Raw genomic sequence first — 17,215 nt, 5'->3', positions numbered from 1 at the left:
AATTTTATACTATCCTGTATTATCTTCTAGAATTTCTTTGAGAATACTATTTAAAGCAGCTTTTCTTTTTAATATTCTGAATTATTACTTTTATGGAATCAGTTATTCACTCTGTTTATCTTAATCTTCATTCTTCATGCTGGTAGTGTCTTCCTAATGACTGGCGATCGGATGTAGTGGCCTCATAAGGCGGTTGGTTTTCTCCATGTTCTTGGCAGATTAGCTTTCTCCTCAGATACCTTTGTTCCTGTAGAAATATTCACTTACTTTTATTCCCGGGGATCTCTGGAAGATGGGGACACAAACGCATGTGCTCAGACGCCATCAGGGACAGGGACTGTTCGTCTGTTCTTTGTCACGTGGCTCTGGCCTGTGTTTTCCATCTTCTCCCCAACATTATAATTGGGTTCATTTATCATACTTGGTTTTTGCTTCCATCTTTCCTTTTAAATTATATCCTAAACTTTTCTTGAAAGACTAATCTTCTTGTAGTGTTGTTTCAGTCATGAAAACGTTCTGAAAATATTCTGTGGTTATCAGTTGCCTTCAAAGTTAATGTCAAACTTCTCAAGTATTCAAGACCCTTGGAGATTTGCTCTGAAACTGCCTTCCCATGATTATTTCCCTCACTTATATTCACACTTTGGGAAACTGAGTGGGTCACCATTTCCCGATGATGGTAATTCCAACCTCTAAACCTTTATTCATGCCTTGATTTTTCTTTATTAGGATCTCTTCTACACACCTACTTATCAAAACTTGATCCTTTTTAGGCATCTGTTCGGATATCACTTTGCCATCACTTTCTGGCTATTCTCTTCATTTTAACTTGCTATCATGCTTTTTTGAGAGCATTTTACTGCAGAAATAATATCCTGTCTGATATAATAACTATTTAGTGTTCTTCTTTCTCCCAAGTTAGGAAGAAGTTTCCTTTCAGGTAAGGGCTCTATTTTAACTTCTATTTTCTCTCCAAAGCACCATGTAGGAGATATGGCAGGTATTCAGTGAATATGCATTTACTTAGATACAACTTTGCATGTTTAAGTATCTATATTTTCGTTTCCTGCAAAATGAGCATAATTATTGCCCTGTGTTATTGGGACCTGGTTTTTAGAAGAAAAAGCTATAAGACCATAAAAAGATTTGTGTAAGGGCCTCTGTCATATTACAGAGTCATTCATTTGGATTCCCAGGAAGTGGGAATGTGTATTACTGCCTGTGTAAGACCTGTTCTGCATACATATATGTCTTAGTCAGTTTTCTGCTGCTTATAACAGAATACCTGAATCTGGGTAATTTATAAGAAAATGCATTTATTTCTTATTGTTCTGGAAGCTGAGAAGTCCAATGTTGAGGGGTCATCTGGCAAGCACCTTCTTGCTTGTGGGGACTCTCCTGAGGTAGTGCAGGTTATCACATGATGAGGGGTCTATGCATGTAATGTGCTACCTCAGGTCTTCTTTTTCTCGTAAAGCCACCAGTTCCACTTTGATGATAACCCATCAATACATTAACCTATTAATCCCTTAATACCTAAGTGGATTAATTGTTTCATGAGGGCAGAGCCCTTAAAGGCCCACTTCTCAGTACGGCGACCTTGAGGATTAAGTTTCAACATGAGCTTTAGCAGGGATATATGAACCATGGCAATATACAACTTGGATTGGAATAATTTATTTAACAGTATTCCCTGATGCGGAATTCTGCTTTACATCCTTCATGATTTCTCATAACTGTCAGAGGTCTCACTTTATTTCCAAAGGAGAAAGCTATTGGTCTCTGGAAAAAGTGTCTGAAGCCTTGAGTCATTTGCTTTGTAGCGTATTTTTGCTAGAAACCAGAGTCTTACAAGAAGTAAGAACATAGTGAGTTCTGCTCACTATGTTCTTAACTTTGGTGTCAAATGAAGACTCTTTCAATCGAGGTCATAAAATTAAATAAACATTTTTTTTTTTTAGCAAATGGCAAATATGCTATTCTTCCAAACAGTTATAGCAATATGACATTGTTAACATTTTCTTACTTTCAACTTTCCATCCTGAGACTTTACATTGATTAATTCACTCATTCATTCATGCAAAAATATCATGTATCAGGCATAATTATTAGAATGATAACTAAGGCACAGACCTCAGTCACAGACCTTAGGGAGCACACTGCCTGTGAAGAGGACAGCTAATTAAAATGCAATCAAAGGAACATAGGACCAGTGCTAAGTTACCAGGAGACAGGTGAAGAGAAAGGAGACTAAACTCAGCCAGAGAGTCTTGAAAAGTGATAACTACTCCACATTATCACTAAAATAGGAATTTTGATTGAAACTCTAGGGATTGTCCTCAGAATTATAGCTACCTTCTTATCTATAATGAGCATTTGTGACTACTTTTATTATACATATTCCTATGTGGAAAAAGGTTAAGTTTGTGTATTTTGCATATAGGATGGTAATTTGGACTCCTACCATGTAATCTCAGCCTGTTTTGGGGGAATATTATAGATGAGTAATTCTCAAAATGTTTTGAAATCACTTAGGGGCTTAAAATGTCCAGACTCTACCCACCCCTAGAAAGCCTGGTTAATTGGTCTAAGACAGAGATGGCGTTTTAAAGAAGCTTGTTTACATAATTGTAATGTGCAGAATTTGTGATAGAATTCTGCCTCCAGATAGATTTTTAAAACGGTCCTGCTGAAATGACCCTTAGAAATCACCCAATGCAACTTCTTTTTCCTGTGTTAGAGAACTGGGTTGTGGTTCATATTCCTTGGAAGGTAATTGTTATGGGTTGAAGTGTATCCTCCTCAAATTGATGGTGTTGAAGTCCTAACCCCCAGTATCTCAGGATGTGAACTTATTTGAAAACTGGCTTGTAATAGTCTGTTCTTGCATTGCTGTGAAGAAATATCTGAGACTAGATAATTTAATAAGAAGATATTTAATAGGCTCATGGTTCCACAGGCTGTACAGGAAGCACAGTGGCTTCTGCTTCTAAGGAGGCCTCATTAAGCTTCCCGTCATGGTGGAAAGCAAAGGGTGAACAGATGTCTCACATGGTGGAAGCAGAAGCAAGAGAAAGAGTGAAGGGGGAGGTGCCACACATTCAAACAACCGGATCTCATGAGAACTCATTCACCCTCTTGTGAACAGTATCAAGAGGATGGTGCTAAACCATTTCATGAGAAATCCATCCCCATGATCCAATCACCTTCCACCAGGCCCTATCTCCAACCCTGGGGATTACAATGCAGTATGAGATTTGTGTGGGAACATAGATCCAAACCATATCAAGGCTCACTGCAGGTGTAATTAGTTAAGGAGATGGACTCCTGATCCAGTATGACTGGTGTTCTTATTAAAGAGGGAAGGTTGGACTCAAAGACATGCACACAGGGAACATCATGCGAAGACTGGAATTCTACTGCCACAAGCCAAGGAACTACCAAAAAGTTGGAAAGAGGCTTGAAGAAGATCCATCTCCAGCCCCTTCAGAGGGAGCCTAGCCCTGCCAACAGCCTGAATTTGGACTTCTGGCCTCTAGAACTGTTAGACATCGAATATCTGTTGTTTAAGTCATTCAGTTTGTGGTACTCTGTTAGGGCAGCCCCAGCAAATTCATACAGTATTTTTAATATGAACTGAGCCCTACCCTGGTCAACATGGCTAGTCTCACTCCTAATGTGGTAGATGGGTTGCTCCCCTCCCATTTTCCACTCCATGATAGTCAGTGAAGGCAGGTCTCAGGTCCCTGCTTATCTGAGGGAGGAGGGTGCGAGTGTTTGTGGCCTGCACAGCTGGTTGACTCTGCCACAGCCAAGGTTTTTTCTTGACACAGTCTGACTAGCAACTGCTGTAGCCACGGAGAGAGTGAGCTGACCCCATGGAGAATTTAGATGTGCATCTTTTAATTTTCCTATTGTCTTATATACTCCTAGTACCTTTGAGCCTAGGCGGCAGATACTGGATAATCATTTTTTTCCTAGATCCCCTGGGAGGTGGGTGGGATATGCATGGTAAAAGTTTTCTGAGAGTTCCTGGGGTAGCTCTGTGGTTTTTTCCTTTCCCTTTCTGTGTTTGGATGATATCATAATAGAATTCTAACTGTGAGTCCTAATTATGAAGGAGACCTGGAGATCATCTTGATCAAAGTCAGAACAGAAAACTGTTCTGTCCCAAAGGGAGAGTGGTCTTCCTATGGCCACACATTGACTAAGTGGGGAAGCTGAGTGGAGCCTTGGCCTTGTGACTCTCCATCTTCTTCTTTTGCACCCACAGCAGTTTATATGTTGCATTTACTAAGCTGTAGGGCCCTGAACAAGTCTCTTAATGACTCTTAGTCTTGTGTTCTCATTTATAAATGAGGATCATGTTATTTAGGTGGCAGGATTGACAATTACGAGGGTTTCTGGTTCTGAGTTGCTTCACTTAAGAAAAAGGCCTCCAGGTCCATCCATGTTGCTGCAAAAGAATATGATTTCATTCTTTTTTAATTGCTGGGTAGGATTCCATTGTGTATATATACAGATTTCCTTTATTCATGCATCTGTTGATGGACACTTAGGTTGATTCTACATCTTTGCTCTTTGTGAATAGGGCTACAATAAACCTAAGAGCGCAGTTATTTTTTTCATATGTTAAGAAATACATGGTAAGCCCTAATTTCATCCCTTGCACCTGGAAGACACTCAGCAGTTAGTTGAGCTTCAGTGTTGTAAGAACAGATGAGGATGATGTTCTGGAAGGTACAGAGTTTATACAACTTAATACAAATGATTTCTTCCTCCCTGTAGTCTCTCTGCTGAAGTATGTGCCTGTCAGTTTCAAAATTATAAATAGCTTGAGTTGCATCAGCAGAAAGGCAGATAAAAACAACAAAGCAGAACTGGAACACATCTCTAGCCAGCCAATGTACCTACCCAAGCTGGTTGGTTTTTCATTTAAATTTTTTTAAAAACCTCATAAGAATGGATGTAGAGATCTCTTCTCTCCCACTTTCAAATATTTCTGGGACTAGAAGATCAGGAGGAGGAAAGAGGAAAAGAAAAGAGAGAAGAAGGCTAACACAGAAGTCAGCCTACAATATGGGAAAGAAGGATGTTGCCTCAGGCCCTATGACAGGATAAATTGGATTATAGAAGGGGCCAGGCTAGGAAAAAATCATGGGCAATGGGTCAAGAATGAGGGCAGAGGGGGAAAAGCATCCCCATCTTCTGAGGGGTTATTGTGACAAGGTGTCGAATTTACTAGGTCCTAGAGGTCATCTTGAACAACCTCTTTCTTCAACAGACAGAAATCAGAGGCCAGGAAGGAAAATGAGAGAGACAATGTTTATTGTCTATGCGCCCTGGAATAGGTCCTCCTGACACATTGTCTAATTTTGTTTGCTGTGACAAGGCTTCATCAATCCTGTTTTCAAGGCAGAAAACCAGGCATGAGAGCACAAATGGGAAGAGGCTGCACCTGCCTTCCTGCTCAAGCCTGCCCAGATGTTTAGGAATGTTCTTCACCATGTGAAGCCATGAGTATAAAGTTTCCTCTTTATGGACTCAGTGGAAGTAAAAGTAACATTCTCAATTACTTGTCACTTAATGGAAAGGAGATTTCTCATTTTAACAGAACAGACATTTGTTACCAAATGTAGTTGGCTGACTAATGGCCCCCAGCAATATCCAAGTCCTAGTTCCTGCAACTTTTGAATGTGACCTTTTTGGCAAAAGAGACTTTGTAGATGTGATTGAGTCAAGGATCTTGAGATGGGAAGATTATCCTGGATTATCCAGGTAGGCCCTAAATATAACCACACTGTCCTCATAAAAGGGAGACAGAGAGAATTTTGATTACAGATGTGTATTAGTCATGGTTCTCTAAAAGGACAGACCTAATTGGATAGAGGAATACATGAAGGGAAGTTTATTAGGAGAACTGATTCACATGATCAAGATGAAGTCTTGTAGGCCATCTGCAAGCTGAGGAGCCAGGAAGCCAGTCTGAGTCCCAAAACCTCAAAAGTAGGGAAACCGGCAGTTCAGCCTTCAGTCTTTGGCTGAAGGTTCAAGAGCCCCTGGCAAATCACTGGTGTAAGTCCGAGAGTCTAAGAGTGGAAGAACTTGAAGTCTGATGTTCGAGGGTAGAAAGCATCCAGCACAGGAGAAAGATGAGGCTAGAAGACTCAGCCAGTCCAGTCTTTCCATGTTCTTCTGCCTGCTTTTATTCTAGCTACACTGATAGCTGATTAGATTGTGCCCAGGCAGACTGAGGATGGGTCTGTCTTTCCCAATCCACTGACCCAAATGTTAATCTCCTTTGGCAACACTCCCCTAGACACACCCAGGAACAATACTTTGCATCCTTCAATCCAATCAAGTTGACACTCAACATTAACCACCACAAGATGTAAAAGGCAATGTGAAGACTGAAGTCAGATGCTACACTGCTGGCTTAGAAGATGGAGGGAGGAGCCACAGGCCAGTCATGCAGGAAATGCAGCTCTAGAAGCTGGGAAAGGCACAGAAATGATTTGCCACTAGAGCCTCTGGAGGGAGCAGGGTCCTGTAGGTGCCTTGATTTCAGGCCCCTGAAACTGATCAGACTTTTGATTCCCAGAACATTGTGCTTAACCACCAAGTATGTGGTAATTTGTTACAGCAGCTGTAGGGAACGAATGCACCAAGGACCACTGTTCCTATCAGTGAAGACGGGATGGTCTTGGTGACAGCAGAGTCCCACTGAGCATGCTCATTTCTCGTCATAAGCACAGTTATGAACGTTCAACGATGCAGCATTTGGGCTAGTTGTAGTGTATCTGCAGAACAGAAAACTGCCACGGAAGGTCTCTGACCATGATTTTAACTGGTTAATCTGAGTATAGGGTGCAGCTGCCTTTGGGCAGGGAAATTCCCTGTTGTTTGAATCTGGGGAGCAGAAGAACTTTGGGCAAGTCTGCCATTTGCAAAGCTAATTGACATCACACGAAGGCATGTCAGAGAAAAGAGTTAAGATAAAAAGCACCACCTGATGAGAGAGGAGTGTATAAGGCATAATACCTCCCATTATCTTTTTTCTCTTTACAAAGATTAACAAACAGGAAAAGGGCAGGAAGGAGGTGCCACCCTATGCATTCTGAGCAGCAGTGTGATGTTCAGGGGCATGCGAGGTGCTGGAAACATACACCCACGTTACTATGACGGCAGAGGTAGAATTTGAACCCTGGGTTACCTAATTCCAAATTTTGTGACTCCTCTGCCATTCCACATAGCTTCATACAGAAAGGGACACACACAGAGCTAGAAAACAAGTTCCTTTCCACCTTATCATACCATTTTTTTTTCACAAAAAGAAATATTCTTAGTACAATGTTCTATCTACTTACCTGTGTCCAATATATTATTTTGTTCAATCAATGAGATGCCCATTCTTTGTTTCCACCAGGCAAAGAATTAAGAGTATTGAAAAGAAAAAAGTTAAGACTTTGCAGAGAGGGTGTAGAATTCCTAAGAGTCCTGAGGGAGAACATGATGATGTAATTTACTGAGTGTTCTTTTGTGCAGTGTGCTTTACATCCATCATCCTTACAAGAGTTTGAGGTCAGGTTTTATTATCTTCAATTTGCCAGGGAAGAAAACTGGGGTTTAGAGGGGGGTTAGGAAACTGTCCAAAGCCACTGAACCAGGTCAGTGGTTCTCAGCCTTTATGGAGCACCAGAATCCCCTGGTGAGCTTGTTAAAACACAGATTGACAGGTCCACCCACAGTGTTTGATTCTGCATGTCAGGGATGGGGCCAAGCACTTGCATTTCTAGCAAGTTCACAGGCAATACTGATTCTGCTTGTCTGGGCACCACACTTTTGGAACTCTTGGGCTCGAAAGTTGTAAGAAGGATATGAAATCAGAGCAACTTGAACCTAATTTAGGCTGTCTCAGTCTTCCCTTTCTGGAACTGACTTCAGGTTCTCTAGTGAAAGCTGAGAGCCTTGGGGCTTTGCGAGTCTCTGACAGAGCTGTATGCAAGTCCCATTATCTGCTGGAGAAAGTTGCCTTAACTACCTCAGGCTGTGATTTCCAGCTCATTCACTGGGTCTGACTGTGGCTAAGAGAACGGAATACTGGTAACTTTCAGAGTCAGGGGAGGGTGGGGCTGATTGGTTTCTAGCTGAGCCACTGCCCAGAGTTGGAGTTCTTCTATTCTTAGACTCCCCTGTAATTTATTGGAAATGAAAAAGGTTTTTGTTTATTTTAAAATATACATTCTCTTAAATCTATTGCTCAGTATGGTAATATGAAATGCCAGAACTTCTGGGAGATTACATTATTTCTAGGGATTACTAGTTATAAACGGTTTAAAAGTTTTGCTTTCTTGGAGATAATTCCAATTATGGTTGATTTTAGCATCTTTGTATACTGAAAGAATAGGCATGGTTTGAGTTCATATCTGATTTAACTTATTTTTCTTTTATTCATTTCTAGCTCTATTAGCAACATGATACATGCTCATTGGTCAAAAATTTGGAAAATACAGAAATTGTGAATGAAAAATTTACTAATAATTCCAATATACAGGGCAACTTCTACTTAATTTTGTATGATTTTCTTTACTCTTGTTTTGTGACCCTTTATTTTAAAAATGTCTCTCTCTCTCTATACACACACACACACACACACACACACACACACACACACACTTCTATACATATCAAAAATATATCAATAGGATGCTATTATACATATACATATATTATACATTATATGTTTTTGGGAATGCAGGGTTCTCTGTTAATTTTGCTCACCTCTCCTTTCCTTCTGTTTCCACCATTCCTGCCTCCTCTCTTCACATCACCTTTTCCCCAGGTAACCAACTTAGTGTGCATCCTGTGTTTCTTTCAGTATGTACTAACTAGATTTGAGTCTTTAATGCATGTCTTCAGTATTCATTACATGCATATACTATGGTTTGCTGGGCTCTTCCCCTAATATAGAAGTTTTAGTTTGTTTCAGTTTTCACTGCTGTTGTGATGAACATTTTGCACGCAAATCTTTGTATCTCTGATTATTTCTTTAAGATAGACTCTCTGAAGTAAAACTCCTGAACATTTGTAAGGCTCCTTATGGATACACTACTTTCCGGGAAGGTATTAACAACTTACTCTCCCGCAAGCAGGGGTGAGAGGAATGGTGCTTTTGGAAGTGAGATACTAGATTCCTTGGACTGAGATGTTTGAAGAGTTGCTCCTGTGGCAGGGCTCCAGGCCATCATTGTCTTCTAGGTCAAGCTTTTAGTGGGATGACAAGTTTAATTTCACACGCCCAACAGTCCTGGGACCACGTTCAATATTTTTAATGGAACCAGACACTTCCCAGCTCTGTATTTTTTTTCTACTTGCTTTCTGATTTATACATTATGTCGACCACATTTCTGAAAAATATTTTGAATCCAGCCCTACTGTATTGACAAACTAATCTTTCTGGACTTGTACTTTGTCCCCTATAATCTGACCAGCCAATGCATATGTAAATCAGAAGCCCTTACCCTCAGATTAGCAATTGAGTTTTCTCAAAGATATACACATGTAAATGTGTAAAGGAATAACTTGCTTCACGAGGAGCCGAATACATCTTGCAGACAGTTGGTGCCGTAGCAGTTCAGAACAGGCCAATTCATGTTCTGCAGTCAACAGGGAGGACTTAACTGCCTAAGAGAAATTTGAACTGGGCATTGTGGGAAGAATCCAGGATTTGGAGCTGTGCACTGAAGCAGAGGGCAGCAGGGGTGGTCAGTGTGTCCCAGACTAGAGAACTGCTGTGAGCAAACACCTAGAGATAGGATTTGAAAGGGTGTTAGGGACGATCCAAAGTAAAGGCTGGATGCTGACATGGAGTAAGAGAAAAAGAATGGCCATACTACAAGTCCAATACACGTCAAAGCTGTGAACTTGAGGTGGCTCAATTCTCTGCAGAATTGGGTAGTTTTAATTCTCTAGTGCTCCACATTGCAAGAGCACAGATGGCGGCTGTTTGGTTTGCAGGGGGTAAGTACAGTAACTACGAAAGAAGAACAATGGGGTGAGAGCTTTGAGGTCCTGGCGCAGAAGGGTCTGCAGTAACATGTCATGAGGTGTAGGCTAAATGGGGAAACAGTGGGACAAATGAGCATGGTCTGATGATTTGGGGAAAAAGGGACACATCTAAGACAGTGCTGCCCAATACAAATTTAATGCAAGTCACAAATGCAACCCACCCTGTGGCTATTTTAAAATTCTCTACAACATATTATAAGAGAGTTTATGATGATTTTAATAATATACTTGGCTAACATATCAAAAATATAGTTTAAACATATAATTAATTTAATCAGATCTTTCCTTTTTTTAATACTAAGCCTTAAAAATCTGGTGCGTATTTTATACTTACAGCACATCCCAATTGATACTAGAGAGATTTTCAATGCTCTACAGTCCCCTGTGGTAGTGGCTACTGTGTTGGACAGAGCAGCACAGCATGCTGAGATGGGGAAGATGAAGTGGACAGTAAGGAAATTAGGAAGCTTCAGGGTTTGTGACCAAAGACTGGGGTAGTTTAGGAATCAGAGGCCAAATGACTGGCTACTGAATGTACTGTGGGGTGAGTGTTTAAGGTGAATCGGGAATGAATAAAAGTTCTTGGACCTGAGCAGGTCAAGACATGGGCGGTGTTGATGCCCATTGCTGGGGAAGAAGGGAAGCCCAGTGCTTGGAATGTAGTGGAGGCTCAGACTAATGACTGCAAGCCCAGAGAGAAAGCTCCTGGTGGCTATGAGGGAGGTTTGGGAGTTAGTGGGTAGAATCCACATGGGAAAAGGATTCATGCCGGGAGTCATGGGATGACAACCCACAGGCCAAATGGAGCCCACTATCTATATTTCTAAATAAGGATTATTGGAACACAGTCACTCTGATTGCATCACGCATTGTCCATAGGAGCTGTTGCTACAATGGCAGAGTTGAGTAGCTGGGACCAGGACTGCAGATCTCTCAAAGCCTGGAATACTTACATTTGGGTCTTTACAGAAAGTTCACCTACTCCTGATTTATACCATGGTCTAAACGAACCTCAGAGGAGGAGGAGTTTCTTCAGAGAAGGGAGAAGTGAAACTCTAGGAAAATACTAAAAGCGGGGCTGGCTCTGGGGATTTTTGCATCTAGTTTGTGACTGTCCCATCTCAGTCTCAAGGAAGCAGCTGCACTTCTAGGACTGAACTCCCTGGAGATCTGAGGACCGACACTAACTTCCAAAACTGCAGCTTCTCCACAGCACATTCTTTAATCCTCTGCAGACACTAACAATCCTCTGGAGTCACTTTTGTGCTTTTGAAATGGAATCATGATACTGCTGTTTTTATAAACTGGCACTGTGACTCTCAAACCCGTGGGAACTTAGAACTTCTGTAGTGTTTCTTATTTCTACCTAAAAACAAGGAAAGGTTTGCTCACTTTCTCTTTCTGCTTTACACACAATTAGAGTCTATTATGGAAAAAAAAATCTTGTTCTCCCTGATAATATACCTGATATATTGCATAAAAGATCTCATTTGTCAGAAGATACATGATCCTACTACTTCTCCTTTATGTAATTCTCCTCTCAGTAGGAAGTGGTGCAGCAGATTCAAAGGGAAGTGGACTGAGAAGCATTAGACCCAGGATTTATTTTTAGCTTCACTTCTATTTTAATGCCTCTAGATTTCAGTTTTCTCATCTATAATAATAATGGCAATAAAATGCCACCACTTATTGAATGATAGTAATAACTACCTTTTCCTTGGAGGCAGTGGAGTTTAGCAACAGTGGAGTGCTGCCTGGGTTTGAAGCCTGGTACCCATTCATTAGCTTGTGACCTTGGATGAGTCACTAAACATCTCTGGGCCTTAGTTTTCGTATTTATAAAATGAGGGTGCACTCTCTCATCAAATGAGTTACTATTCATGATACACTTAGAACAGCAACTGGCACATAGGACATGCTATTTTTGAGTCTATTAAAATAAATAAAATACAATAACATGTATCCTTTATATCTGCCACAGTTATTAATAGTATACTAGGCTTAATTCTTTATGAGTATTGTTTTTAATAATAATGTCCATGCCGCAAGGGCATTACTATTAGTCCAAATTGTGTACCTAAAGGGACAGATTCAGAGAGGTTAATTTGTTCAATATACAACCAGCAAATGAAGGAGCTGGAGTCACTCCACATCTTCCGACACCAAGCCCTCGCCAGATCTAAATCCCTGGAGTTGATCAGTGATTGCCAAATGTAGATGATCTCAGCTGGTTGCAGAGTTAGTTTGTTAGATTTAATGTAGATCTTGTCTCTTGACTGACTTGCCGCAGAGCCTTAGTCAAATGGCCCAACCCATCCATTCCTGAGGTTTCTCATGTGAGAGAAATGACACTAACCCACCCTGCATGGAGTGACGTGAACATCTATGGATTTTAGGTTGTGCTGGGTCTGTTTTCCCAGCCCTAGTATAGTAGCTTCATTTTCTTTTGAGAAACTCTTCCTTTCTCACTCTCAGTCCCTGTAATTTGGATGCAGTCGACTGCACTTGCCTGGCCTGGATTTAGGAGATTTGTCCTGCCCCTGATCTACCAGAGTATGACATTTCCCTGGCCAGAGGATCACCTCAGAGTGAGCACATGCAAATAATTTTTTGTGAAGCCTCTGTCTATATAAACAATTTGATTAAAAAAATGTATTAAAAAATCCATGGTCCCATGCTAGATACCGTGGTTTACTGATGAAAATTCGAACTATCAGTATAGAAGAGGTACTTATGTGGTTTTTATTGTCCAGTCAGTGCATGTAAAGATCCTCTTCATTTCCAGGCGGCATCTCTTTCTGTTGTATCCAGGAACTGGCTCTTCAAGTTCTTTGTCACATGTGCCATTCTGGGCTAATTTTTTATCTTCCAACCCTGAGAAAAAGACAACAATGCTGTTGTTAGTCACCATGCTGTGACTCTTCTGAATCTGCTTGCGTTGAAACAGTATAGAACTTTTCATCTCTGCAGTTTCTTAGCACAGTCTATGTAGGGCTTGGTTCCATCATTACTCATGACAGACACTGCCTCATCCATCCATTGTGCTGTTTCTGAAGATTGGCTCAGGGTAATTTGCAAAGGTTGGTACTGAGCACTGTTGACCATCACCAATGCAAGTCTTACTCAGATAATGCCAAATAACGTCAATGGTAATTTGTTTTCTGTCATGTTAAATTTGCTTATTGGAATTTTAAAGCACAAATATAGGATGATACATTTTACAACCATGTCTTAATCACTGCCTTCTTAGAATTTGATCTCTTTCAATGTTGACCATACCCTTGCCTTCTACATACTACAACCAGTGGAAAGAACACAGAAGAAAGCAATGGTTCTATTCCTTTCAGGAATTATTGCCTCTTACCTTTCCTGGTTGAGAGACCAACCAGGACTAACAGGGAGGGCATGATGTTACCACGTTGGATAGAGACAAGAAGGGACATTGATCAAAAGATGGCAGAGCCACAGTTTGGAAGGCCCTCAGAAAAAATGAGGATAGCCACTCACAGAGAACTGCCTGGCATGTGTGAAGCCTGTGGCGGGAGTGGGATGCTTCTTTGGGGACCAGGTTCAGGGAGCGCAGTGGTTGGGGAGGAGGGTAAGTGTTGCTCACCACCATACCTACTTCTCTTGGGTGTTATAGATCATAGGAAGCACCTTAGCATAAACACAGCCACATGGTAGGTAGTATGTGACCTGCACATGCAGCTCAGGACACAGAGGGGGTTGCTGGTAAGTGAGAATCCCAAGCTCATCTTTTGTCTGATGTGTGTGAGTCACCTAAAGTCAATGTATCAGGATCACTTTGCCAGCCCAATCTCATGGGAAAAATATACCACTTTCCAGTAGGACAGTCTGCTTCTCAGGCTGCTCTCCTAGAGCCAGAGCTGCATCATAGGGTCCCGGTAGGACGCCATTGGCTTGAGTCCCAGAACTCCTAGGGCATTAGGTTGATTTCATGCATGAAGCAGAGCAAGGGTTGTCAAATGTTTTCTGTAAAGGCCCAGATATTAAACAGTTTAGGCTTTTAGGGCCACACATCTGTTGCAGCTATTCTACTCTGTGGATGGAGTGTGAAAGTAGCCATAGACAACAGGAAGTGAAGGAGCATAGCTGTGTTCCAATAAAACTTTATTTAAAAAAACAGGCAGTTGGTCAGATTTGGTCTTCAGCACATAGTTTTCCAGCCCCTGGGTACAGGGTGGGAGAGCACTTTAAAGGTAGTAAATGGGTGCTAGGTATTAATAGAAACAAAGGATAAAGGGAGACAGCAGATGGGGAAAATGATTTGCACTTTTTCATAAGATAGAGAATATAAAAAGGAGCATTCTAGATGAAAAATTATGATAGCATATGCAAAAGAGCATATGCAAAGAACACGGCCAACAGGTGAAATGGCAAGTAGCTTGGTGTAGCTGGAAAAACACAGAACACTATGAGGAGTGCCCATAGGGTACACTAGGGGCTGCCTTGTTCTTGGGAGGATTAAGTGAGTGATATGGTTTGGCTGTGCCTCCACCCAAGTCTCAACTTGAATTTTCTCTCCCAGAATTCCCATGTGTTGTGAGAGGGATCCAGTGGGTGGTGACAGAATCATGGAGGCTTGTCTTTCCTGTGCTATTCAGGTGATAGTGAATAAGTCTCACAGGATCTGGTGGGTTTACCAGGGGTTTCTGCTTTTGTTTATTCCTCATTTTATCTTGCTACCACCATGTAAGAAGTGCCTTTCACCTCCCACCATGATTCTGAGGCCTCCCCAGCCATGTGGAACTGTAAGTTCACATAAACCTTTTTTTTCTTTCTGCTCTTGGGTATGTCTTTATCAACAGTGTGAAAACGGACTAATACAGTGAGAAAACAGATGTGAAATGTTTTTTAAACTCTACAAATGCCAGCATATTGTTAACTAACTTAAAAGCATGATATGCTGGCCGGGCACAGGGGCTCAAGCCTGTAATCCCAGCACTTTGGGAGGCCGAGGTGGGTGGATCATGAGGTCAAGAGATCAAGACCATCCTGGTCAGCATGGTGAAACCCCGTCTCTACTAAAAATACAAAAAATTAGCTGGGCACGGTGGCACGTACCTGTAATCCCAGCTACTCAGGAGGCTGAGACAGGAGAATTGCCTGAACCCAGGAGGCGGAGGTTGCGGTGAGCCGAGATCACGCCATTGCACTCCAGCCTGAGTAACAAGAGCGAAACTCTGTTTCAAAAAAGAAAAAAAAAAGCATGATATGCTATGCTAATGAATTTTTATTTTTATTTTTTTTCCTGTAGGTCTGTGAGAGCCACTTCAGGAATTTTTTGCTTGGAGTTACATAATGAGATTGACATTTTAAAAGGACCACCTGATACTGTATGGAGAATGGCTTAGAGGGCTGAACTGATGCTTGAAGGTGGGTATAAAGAGTCTGTTACAGGAATTTGGGTGAGAACTGGTGAGAACCTGCACCAGAGCAGTGGCCTGGGAGGTGAAAAAAGGGCAAGAGTTGAAAAGATTGTTAGGGATTGCATTGACATCATTTGATAACATTTTGGTTGTAGGCAAAGAGTAATTAAGAGGTGTTTCAGTGATGCCTGAGTACTTTCTCACATGGACTGCTCGCTGGATTTTAATGCCATGTGTTAAAAGAAAAAGCACAGCACTATCAACACTTGTACCAGGAGCCCTGACCAGCATTTGCACACATGCATGGAATTGGGAGGAGGAGGTGAGAATCTGAGCTTGGCTTGGTGCCAATCCCTATTAGGGCTGTGCAAGCTCCTGGGTGGAGAACAAGAAGTCTGTGAGATGGGCTGGGCTTTCTGATAATCATTTCTTGCCTTGGTTTGCTGGCTGATCAGAAGAAAGCCTTCCAGCCTGGAATGCCGGTGCTATGCAAGCCAGGACTTCTGGCTCCACAACTGAGCAGGGCCTCATTATTTTCCAAGAATACTCTAGTAAGGGTCTTTATCTTGGACCTTAAAAATATGCAATTCTATTATCTGCTACTTGAATTCATAGTGTGGTTGCAACAGGGTTAGATACAGATAGAGATCAGATCTCTATTTGACTGGACTTCTCTCCTCCAAACCACATGGATTTATTTTGCCACTTAAGTGTGACGGTTAAGAGCCAGGCTCTGGAGCCAGTGGACCTGGATTCAAATCTTACCTCTGCCATGGACCCTTGCCATGTGGTTTCAATATTATGCATCCCTGTTCCTTCAAATGTAGTGTCACCTTCCTCATAGACTTGTTATGAGGTCTAGATGAGTTAATGTGTGTGAAGCACTTGAAGCAGTGCCTGGCAAAGAGCAAACTCAGTATAAATATTACAGCAAGGTATTGAGTGCCGCAGGAGAGACGTGTTCCAATTTGTCAGGCTTCATTCAGATTCTCTGCGATTTGTCGTCTTCTTTTTTTTTTTAACCCTTTGCTGGGTAGTCACTGGTGGACCCAACATTTGATCCCTGGAATGAATCCAAGAAAAGAACCTGGCTCTTGACCCACTTGTGGAACCAGAAATGCTGAGCTGCATAGCAAGAACCCTCCTGGCTGTCCAGGGTGGAGGACTCTCCTTCGATCAGTCAGCAAATTAGGACAGGAAATGCAAATTGGAGGTCTAGGGCTCTGATGATATGTAGCATCTGGATTCCTAACTCCTGATCTTTGTTTGGGTCAGATTTGTTATTTCTATAGAACCAGAACACTGTCATTGAAATGATTTTGGCCCTCTCTATGGTTTATTTCAAGTGTGATAAATTTCTCTTAAATTACTTACAAACAGAGAGGGTATGGTGAGTCAGCGGGTGTCTGGAATGGAGTCAGTGAGCTAAGTGTGGGCTGTGTGGCTGCACTTGCAGCTTGTGGGCATCACAAGCATGAATGGGGAGATGAGAGAGGCGATTTCCAAACCATAAGTGGTTTTTAGGTGGAAAATACAATTCTGGTTTAGTGTTTTCCTACGATCTTTTCCTTTAAGATGAAAACCAGGGCTTAGTTACAAAGGCAATGTGGATAGGCTCTCTAGACATCACAAATGCTAAAAGAAATGTGTGTGTGTGTATGCACCTGTGCACACACTATAAGCATGTGAAACTCAGCTGTGACCTAGGCAATGAATAAAACTGACACGTCATAAATGCTCCCCAAGTCTAACTTCAG

At 41.6% G+C, this 17,215-nt stretch overlaps 1 long non-coding RNA gene across 1 annotated transcript in view; it reads left to right on the top strand.

Moving 5' to 3' along the window:
* Positions 1-7,951: 7,951 nt before the first annotated feature.
* The window catches only part of LOC103788078 (uncharacterized), a 43,950-nt gene continuing 34,686 nt past the window's right edge, over positions 7,952-17,215 (top strand). Inside the window, exons 1-2 of the long non-coding RNA XR_004733752.2 lie at positions 7,952-8,103; positions 15,347-15,465. This is a non-coding gene — a long non-coding RNA (uncharacterized LOC103788078). The remainder of the gene's footprint in view (positions 8,104-15,346; positions 15,466-17,215) is intronic.

This window comes from Callithrix jacchus, chromosome 14, assembly GCF_049354715.1.
Source record: "Callithrix jacchus isolate 240 chromosome 14, calJac240_pri, whole genome shotgun sequence".
In the NCBI taxonomy this organism is placed as follows: domain Eukaryota; kingdom Metazoa; phylum Chordata; class Mammalia; order Primates; family Cebidae; genus Callithrix; species Callithrix jacchus.
The sequence above is the reverse complement of the archived record's forward strand: the minus strand, read 5'-3'. Positions and strand labels throughout refer to the sequence as shown.